The sequence below is a fragment of the Dioscorea cayenensis genome, unplaced genomic scaffold (assembly GCF_009730915.1).
Source record: "Dioscorea cayenensis subsp. rotundata cultivar TDr96_F1 unplaced genomic scaffold, TDr96_F1_v2_PseudoChromosome.rev07_lg8_w22 25.fasta BLBR01001118.1, whole genome shotgun sequence".
Lineage (NCBI taxonomy): Eukaryota > Viridiplantae > Streptophyta > Magnoliopsida > Dioscoreales > Dioscoreaceae > Dioscorea > Dioscorea cayenensis.
In genome coordinates this window covers 249,236-259,118 of record NW_024087509.1, presented here as the reverse complement: position 1 = coordinate 259,118, position 9,883 = coordinate 249,236, and the positions used below count along the sequence as shown (strand labels likewise).

General features: G+C 38.9%; 1 pseudogene; it reads left to right on the top strand.

Annotated features, from left to right (window-relative positions):
- Nucleotides 1-7,814: 7,814 nt before the first annotated feature.
- LOC120255643 lies at nt 7,815-9,301 on the top strand (annotated as a pseudogene).
- Nucleotides 9,302-9,883: the final 582 nt, after the last annotated feature.

The window sequence follows — 9,883 nt, the reverse complement described above, 5'->3', positions numbered from 1 at the left end:
AAAAAAAAGAGGCATGATAGTAGTAACCAATAAAAAGAATGAGCTCATCCCCACTAGGAAGGTCACAGTTTGGTGAGTTTGCAATGACTATAGGAAGCTCAATGATGCTACTCATAAAAATCATTTCTCTCTACCATTCATTGATCAGATGCTCGAAAGACTAGCTGGACATGAGTACTATTGTTTCTTAGATGGTATTTTTGGATACTTCCAAATTCCCATAGCTCCAGAAGACCAAGAGAAGATAACCTTCACCTGTCCTTATGGCATCTTCGCTTATCTCCGAATGCCCTTTGGGTTATGCAACGCTCCTGCTACATTCCAGAGATACATGATTGCCATTTTCGAAGACATGGTTGAAAACACCATGGAGGTCTTCATGGATTATTTTTTGTGTATGGCAACTCTTTTGACTTATGCTTAAGGAATCTGGGACAACTGTTAAAGCGGTGTGAAGAGGCCAACTTAGTCTTGAGTTGGGAGAAATGCCACTTCATGGTAAAAGAAAGAATACTTTTGGGACACAAAATTTCAAGCGGCGGTATTTAAGTAGATAAGGCGAAAATTGCTGCGATTAAGAAACTCCCTCCTCCGACATCAGTAAAGTCCATAACAAGTTTTTTACTACACACAGGATTTTATAGGCGGTTCATACGGGACTTCTTAAATATAGCAAAGCCATTGACCAAGCTCCTCGAGAAAGACATGCCATATAATTTTACTCCGGAGTGCTTGTCTGCCTTTACAATTTTGAAAAATCTTTTCATTCAAGCCGTTATATTGGTTTCCCCAATCTGTGTGATGCGAGTGACTATGTAGTAGGAGCAGTGTTGGGATAGAGAATAGACAATCACTTTTACCTGATCTATTATGCAAGCAAAACCCTCACAGGAGCTCAAGAAAACTACACCACTACTGAAAAATAACTCACAGTGGTTTTTGCTTTTGACAAGTTCAGACCATATCTAGTGCTTTCCAAAGTTGTTGTTTACACAAATCATTTGGCCCTTTGGTGCCTCTTAAGCAAAACTAATGCTAAACCACGTTTGATTCATTGGGTCGTCATTATCGGAATTTGATTTGGAAATTAATGAAAAACAGGGAGCTGAGAATTTAGCTGCAGATCATTTATCTCAGTTAGAGAACAATGACTCATCATAGTCTGGAGATCTTGGAATTAGTGACTCTTTCCCTGAGGAAGAACTTTACCGAGTTCAAGTGGTACGGGAGGAAGAACAGCCTTGTTTTGCAGACATTGCTAACTACTTAGCAATAGGCATTCTCCCCAAGTGGTTCAGCTACCAACAGAAGAAGAAGTTCTTCTCTGATCTCAAACATCATATTTGGTATGATCCTTACTTGTTTCATTTTTGTGCCGATAAGGTGGTATGGCGATGCGTTTCACAGTCTGAAGGATTGGACATCATCAAGCATTTCCATGAAGGGCCAACTGGGGACATTACAACACCATTCGAACGGCTAAGAAAATCTTTAAAGCTGGATTTTTCTGGCCTACTATTTTTCAGGGCATACAGAAGCACATACAGGCTTGTGACCGTTGCCAAAGAACAGGGAGCATATCGTATCATGATGGAATGCCTCAGGATGTAATTCAAGTTTGTGAAGTCTTTGACGTGTGGGGAAATGATTTTATGGGGCCATTCCCAAACTCCCATGGGCATAAATTTATTTTTTGGTTCATGTGGACTATGCGTCTCATTGGGTGGAAGCTCAATCACTACCGTCAAGTGATGCTCGAGCTATTGTACAATTTTTTTAAAGAAGCTATTCTCATGATTTAGAGCACCACGAACAATCATTAGTGATAGGGGAGCACACTTTTGCAACTCACAGTTTGCAAAGATTCTGAAAAGATACGGTGTTACTCATCACACTTCCACCACTTGTCATCCATAAACTAGTGGTCAAGCCGTAGTTTCAAATAGAGAACTTAAAAAGAATCCTTTGAGAAAAACCGTCGCTCATTATGATAAGGATTGGGCCGATCAATTGGAAGATGCATCGTGGGCTTATCAAACAACGATACAAAAACACTGCTGGAAGTAGTCTGTATCGTTTAGTCTATGGCAAGGCATGCCACCTTACTGTAGAGCTCAAGCACAAAGCATACTGGGCAATCAAATTCCTAAATTTTGATTTCAACATGGTTGGGGAAAAAAGAAGAATGTAACTGAATGAACTTGATAAATGGAGAAATGTGAAGTAGTATGACGACAAAAATGTAAAGCAAGACAAGAAGTTTGAGGAAGGGGATCAAGTGTTGTTATACAATGCCCTATTTCATCTATTCCTAGGAAAGCTCAAGTCAAGATGGTCGGGACCATACACGGTCGCTAATGTCTCACCTCAAGGGGTAATTGAAATTTATCATCCAGAAAAAGGTCAGTTCAAGGTTAATGGACATCGCCTCAAGCCATATTTCGGTAAGCTTTCAACACCTCCACAAGCATCAGGTAAAATCTTTCCTTTTGAACCATACTAATTGTATAACACTTGAACGCTAGGCTCGTGATGTTAAACAAGCGCTCTTGGGAGGCAACCCAAGTTTTTAAATCTTTGTATTCTTAGGCTCTTTCATATTTTAGTTGTTCGTGTTTTTTCACTTGAATTTTAGGGCTCTTTCTCTCTTTCATTCATTTTTGCTTTGCTTGTGTTGTCATCATTTCACTCTCATTTTGTCAAATTATCTTGTGTATTGTGGTTGAAGTTTCATATTATGTTTCCAAGTTAAGCCTTGAATTGAATTTTCACAAAAGTTTTATGTCTGGGAGTCTAATTTGAGGCAATTCTGAGCACACCAACATGGTGTGTGGGCTGTGCGCAGCTTGCACACCCTTTCCAGAATGGTGTACGGGTTGGTTTGCAGCCCGCACACCAGTTGCACACTCCTGACAGAAGAGTGTGCGGGTGGTGTGCCACCTGCACACCATCTTGTGACAAGTGGCGAAATTCTTTCCACTTGTCCCTTTTTCACTTCTTTAAGACCTTCATATTGGTCTTCTCCCATCCCATGACACCATTTTCACCTTGAAAACTCCTTCAAGCTCTTAAAATTTCAGATTTTCTTCAATCTTTCAAGCTATTTTCAAGGATTTTCTCTTCTTGGCTATTATGGAGTTTTGTTCTACAACCTTCTCCTCTAGGTTTTACCAACTTCTTCTTGGTCAATTCTGTCCACTCTTGTGTGGTAAGCTCCTTTCTCTTATTTTTCTTGATTATCTTAGTTTGGATGAGTTTATACTCCTTATTTGTGTGTTGTTTTGTGATTTTATCAATTGTTGTAGGCATGAAGTTCTCATGAAGCCTTGCTTGTGTTTTTTTGGCTTATCTTCTAAATTTCTAGATCCATTGTTAAGCCTTGGCTAAATGCATTATTTTGCTTTGGTTTCCTTGAATGATAATGACTTTCATGCTTCATTGGGTTGTAGACATGAGAGGGGACATGTGAAAATTGTGGAATTGGTATATAATGATTCATAATCATGTTGTTTTGTGCACCATTTACTCTTTAAATTTAGTGCTTGATTTGAGCTTTGCCATTGCTTGATTTTTGTTTATGTGGTTGTAGGAAAAATGCCGATCAAAAATCTTCCAAGCAAACGTGCAAAGAGCGGGAGCGGATTCTTCATCAGAAATTCACTTCAACGAGGAGACTTTTCAAGAGAGTTATGATATTCTAAAAACAAAACCATTTGCCCAAACTTGTATCAATGATTAGGAGGTACTTGAACAATTGGGTTTAGCCGATGAAGTGAGACAGTTGGTGGGATTCGACCATTGGCTTGCAATTTTTGACATTGATGAACCAGTGTATCACGAGCTCACATTGGAGGTTCTGAGCACATTTGAAGTGAATTGTACCTATGCCCTTCTTCAACGCATGGGTGGTATCACTTTTCAAGTCCATGGTGAGCCGAAGTCCATTAGCTATGGAGAGTTCGCTAACTACTTGGCTATCTATGACAATGGCTTTCTGAATAGCATACATTATCCAGGTCTACCACTCGACTTCCCCGCCCATGTTGAACTGAGATATTTTTGCCTCACCATCACACAAGCAGCTGGTCAGGACTCTAAAAAGGCATGTCTTCTCTGTAACCTGGCCCACCATTACATCCATACATTAATTAGCTGATCTTTGACCGACCGGGCCGACAGTACTGGGGTGGTGTCTCGTATGGATCTCTTGATCATATATAGCATGATTCATCACTACCCCATCAATCTAGCTTATGTTGTGGCTATGCATTGCCCGCCAAAATTAGCATACACCGATAGGGGTCATCTTCGGCGGGCCATACATCACATGATTAGTGAGCGGCATGAATGCACTGGGTCGCATTCGTTCAATGGAGAGGGTTGGTGGCACACTTTCACTCGGGATTCAAACCCTTCGAGCCATTGGCCTTTTGCAACGCCGAGGAGCCACCTACTTTCTCATCGCTCAAGAGGGGTCTTCATCTAACTCTAATGAGGAACCTAATTCACCGGCATCCCCACAAGCTGGGTGAGCAAGACCACGAGCTAATCGTTCAATGAACATTGCTGAACTTAAATTGCAATGGCGACCAATGAGAAAAATATCAATGGAAATTCATGCATACATGGCTAGTTTGCAAGTCCCTCATTAAGTTAGCAACATAGAAGCATCAAGGCAAGAAACACAAAGAATGATAAGCAATATGAATAATAGGAAGACCACAAGGAAACTCGAGAATCAATATGACTAAAATCAAAGCATTAGAAGCCAATGTTCATCATCCTGGGTACCGAAGGCTGTTAGCCCCTCATTGTCTTATAAACAACCATATGAAAGCAACAAGAGAAATAGAAAGAATCCATTAGACTCTCTTCTTGATTAACAATCACGTCCGAGAAGGCTTGACAATAGTTATCGCCAATGATCCTTGTTTTCCACTCTTATCTCTCATCTAGATCTGGCCCTAAACAGTGCCGATGGTTCCCCTAACCCGTGCCTCCAAAAAAAGGAAAGAATATCCCCTTGAAATCTAACTTTAGGGTTTAAATAACCCTTTCTCGATGTAAGCACGTCCTTGCTGACTGGCGTGCTAATGACCGTGCTTGGCTCCAGATCCTAGGGATTGATTTTTGCGGATTTCCAGTAAATCACACGGGGTAAGCACGCCTGTGCTTACTAACCGTGCTTGGAGAGCATGCTCGTGCAAGGAACACAGTGACCCTGCTGATCTTCTCATGAAACATCCAGTAAAATGCAAGGGGGTAAGCATGCCCATGCTTACCGACCGTGCTCCCTCAATACAATGGTGCTAGGGACAGCGAAACCGTGCTTGTCATTCTGTGTAGACTCCAGTAAATGGTTTAGCACGATCGTGCTTCTGACCGTGCTTCTAAGCATGGGTGTGCTTTGGAACTTGCTTATCCTGATACTTGTATTTCAATGCTGTTTTGCATCGAAATTGGTCTCTTTTCGTTCCTTTTGTGCCGAACCCAATTAACTGCACAATTTAGCAAACATACCTCTAGTAATACCGGTTTATCATAAAAACGTGTTAAAGGGCAAGTAAACATACAATATGATATGTAAAATATCCATATAAAATGCACTCATCACAAACTTAAATGTCTAAGACATAAGTTTCAAATGAATCAAGAAATGAGCTCAATCGCTTCAAGTTATCAAAAGTTAAAGGGTAGAAGAATTCACAAGTTGCAAAAACGTTCACAAGCACAAAATGGAGAAGTTTCTAAATCATGTTCAAGATTTAAATTTCAAAATTTAACAAAGACTAAAAGTCAACAAAAGTCACATCATGCTTTTTGGTGAAATAGTCGGAAGGAGATGAAATGCTACAATCACTCTTTACTTAGGCACATAAGTCTAAGTTGCATCAAGATGATTAAAGTTCAAACCCCGTGTACTTTTAATGAAGTCAATGAATTTGTGTTTATTAAAATCAATGAAGTTGATTGTTTAAAATTTTTTTTATTCACAATTATTTGTTAATCGAAGGTTCCTGCGACACTGTCCAGGATAATTAACATTAGGGGCTTTCCCCTAATGGAAGTCATGAACCCGCAATCCCATCAAGTTTAAATAAAAATTAAAATTTGATTTGTGATCTACATCATGTTTAACCGATCAGCCATAATTAAAGGCCAAATACTAATAAAGGACACACAATATATATTTTCCACATGTTTAATTAATTCCTTGGAGGCTAATTCACCTTAGTATAGCTTCATGTTTTCAAGACTTTCTATATATTTGGTTTTTTTTTTTTTTTAAAGAAAAACACTAATAGATGCCCACATGTTTACTTGGACATGAGTTTGTTCAAGTCAATGTAAACTCATGTTGCTCCAAGCAATCTTGTCTTCCCCAACATCAATAATGACACAAATGCTGTAGTTTTCCTTGGTCAGTCAACCAATTTTCATAAAGAAAATTCAAATGTGGAAATTTGGGATTTCACTTAGAGGTATCGCTTAATTAATTACTTGGAGGCCAATTCATCCAAGTATAGCTTCATGTTGTGAAGACTTTTTATATATTTGTTTTTGTTTTTAAACAAAAACATAAGTAGGTGCCCACATGTTTACTTGGAGATCGAGTTTGTTCAAGTCAATGTAGTAAACTCATGTTACTCCAAGCAATCTTGTCTTCCATAACATCAATAATGACAATGTTTCTATAGTTTTCCTCAGTCAGTCAACCAATTTTCGTATTGAAAATTCAGATGTGAAAATTTGGGATTTCACTTCGTGGTATAGCTTGATTAATTACTTGGAGGCCATTTCATCCAAATATGGCTTTCATGTTGTCAAGACCTTTTATATATTTGGTTTATAAAAACATAAGTAGGTGTCTCACATGTTTACTTGGAGATCAAGTTTATTTAAGTCAATGTAAACTCATGCTACTCCAAGCAATCTTGTCTTCCATAACATCAATAATCACATAATTTCCGTAGTGTTCATCAGTCCGTCAACCAATTTTCATATTGAAAATTCAAATGCGGAAATTTGGTATTTCACCTCGATGTACTGGTTTTTTTAATAAAAAATTTCAATAAAATACTTCAAAAATTATAAAAAATTCTAAAAAAATAAATAACAAAAAATAAAATTATTTTAATGAAAAAATTAAACATTATGTTGAGATTTATATGATTTTTTTTTTGACAAAAAAAGACAAACATCCCAATTTAAGAGAAGTTAAAGACGTGTATAGATATGGAGCATATCCGCAAGTTCAACACGCACTTATGCCGTCATTTTAGATGAGCTTTTATAGTTTGATCTTGAGTTCTTTTTTAAATAAATATTTTATATAAGGCTAAGCAATGTCTTACCAATAAATCAAAAGGCTATTGATTTATATGAAAAATTATCCATATATATGAGGTGTAAATACTAATTGTTAAGTAAGGAGAAGTTAAAAACTAATTATAATAACAATAAATTAAAAGAACTAGCCTTTAGTCCTAGGAAGTTTAATGACCAGATTTTACAGAAATTATTACATAATTAAAAATTATTTGAAATTAAAACCCTGAAATAATAATAATAATAATAATAATAATAATAATAATAATAATAATAATAATAATAATAATAATAATAACAACAACAACAAACAATTACACCAACAACTAGTCAACATTGTCGGCTACTCACAAACCATGCATGATGATCACTCTTTGAATAATTCAAAGACCAGTGATCACCTCTATATATAACTCACTCAAGAGCACCATCAACAATCACACAACCAGAGAGATACAAGAACAAAAAAGAGAAGAAGATAAAAAATGATAAACAGTGAGAGCTTCACCGGTGTAGGCTCAACAATTGCAAGCTTGATGTTCTTGTGGGCGCTTTGCTAAGCAATACTTTCCAAACCAGACTTTTGAGAACTACTTCTCCAAATACTACACAAAGTTCATTACTCTCATCTATCCATACATAGAGATCGCCTCCATGAATACTCCGACCAACGGCTCAAACTCGCTGAGGCTTTACATCGCTATCGAGTCCTACCTCTCCAACACCACCTCCGAACGCGCCAAACGTCCCTCAAAGCCGAGATGGGCCATGACGAGTGATAAGCTCATCCCTCAAGCATGGCCGAGAATGAAGAGATCATCGATGAGTTCCATGGTGTCAAGCTCGTGGTACTCAAACAAGATCTCGTCCAATGCATCGACTATATCTTTCTACCCGAGCAGACGATGACAAACGGTCTTACCGTCTCGACGCTTTCACCAAGACACAGAGCACTTGTTAATGACTCTTATCTTCCTCTTGTTATCTAACAAGGAAAGGCCATTGTCGTGTGTAAGAGGAAGAGAAAGCTCTACACCAACAAACTCAAACTTTGATTACAGAGTGAGTTTAGGAAGTTGGTTTGGGGTCATGTTGCGTTTGAGCACCCTGCCACATTTGAAACCCTGGCCATGGGGGCTGAGATGAAACTTGAGATCATTCAAGACTTGGGGAAGTTTAGCAAGAGCCAGGAGTACTATGCCAAGATTGGGAAGCCATGGAAGAGAGGTTACTTGCTTTTTGGTCCTCCGAGAACCGGGAAATCCACTATGATTGCGACCATGGCTAACTTGTCGGATTATGATGTTTATGATCTTGAAATCACCGCAGTTGAAGGATAATAGTGCTTTTGAGGAAGCTCTTGTTGAATACTACAAGCAAGTCGATAATCGTCATCGAAGATATTGATTGTTCTTTGGATTTATCAAGGAAGCGCAAGACCGGAGAAGACCACAGAAGAGGGGAATAAGGAGGAGGAGGAGAAGAAGAAGGCTATGGGTGGTCCTCCTGGGTAAGGAGGAGAGCAAGGTTACTCGTTAGGGTTGCTTTAATTGTATTGATGGATTATGGTCTCGCATGTGGTGGAGAGAAGTTGATTGTTTTCACCACCAACCATATTGAGAAGCTTGATCCTCGCATTGATAAGGAGGGAAGGATGGACAAGCATATTGAATTGGGATTCCGTGGGTATGAAGGGTTTAAGGTGTTGGCTAAGAATTATCTTGGAGTGGAATCTCATCCATTGTTTGATAGTATTCATGAGCTGTTGAAGGACAAGGAGATGAGTCCTGCCGACATGGCGTAGAATTTGATGCCAAAGAATGAGTCTCGAGGATCAAGTCGATCTTTTGCCCTGCAGAGTCTTGTTAAGGCTCGAAAGAATGCAAGTCTCGAGAATGAGATAGATGAGGAAGAAGAAGGAGAGCAAGAGAAGAAGGAGGTAAAGATGTATGTAAGAGAAGTCAGTGAATGATGTGAAGGTTGGAGATAAAGAAACCGAAGAAAACAAAGAAGATTGATTACATAGTAATTAAGGAATACTATTGTGGACCCCGCCCTTAATTAAAGCTTGCCTTAGTTGCTAATCATACTTACTTTCCCCTTAATCTTTTTTTGGCTGGTTGTTTTGAAAAGCTTGCAAAGGAGGAAAACATGGAGGGATTCTAGGATTCAGTCCCATCTTTGTCTCCTGGCATTATTTCCTCATCCCTTGCATTATCACTACCCTTCCTTGCTTCCTCACACCCTCTAAACTCTTCCTCATCTCCATTGAAGCCTTAAGAGTGAAACACCTCACCGGAGCACTCGTAGGGCGGCGATCAAAACCGGGAGGAGCTCTTCAACTCGTCAACAACTCAGAGGTATTTGCTGAAGGGTGTTCACCTTGTCCGGAAGCTAATCTCCCTCTTATGCATGATGGTGGTTGTCTTGTTGCTTATGTTTGCATGAAGTTGTTGGTTGATATTTTTTCTTGGTGCTTATCCTTGCATGAAAACCCTCTCCTTATGCATGTTGAAACCCACCCTTGTGCCTCTTGAGTATCTTTAGTTCTTGG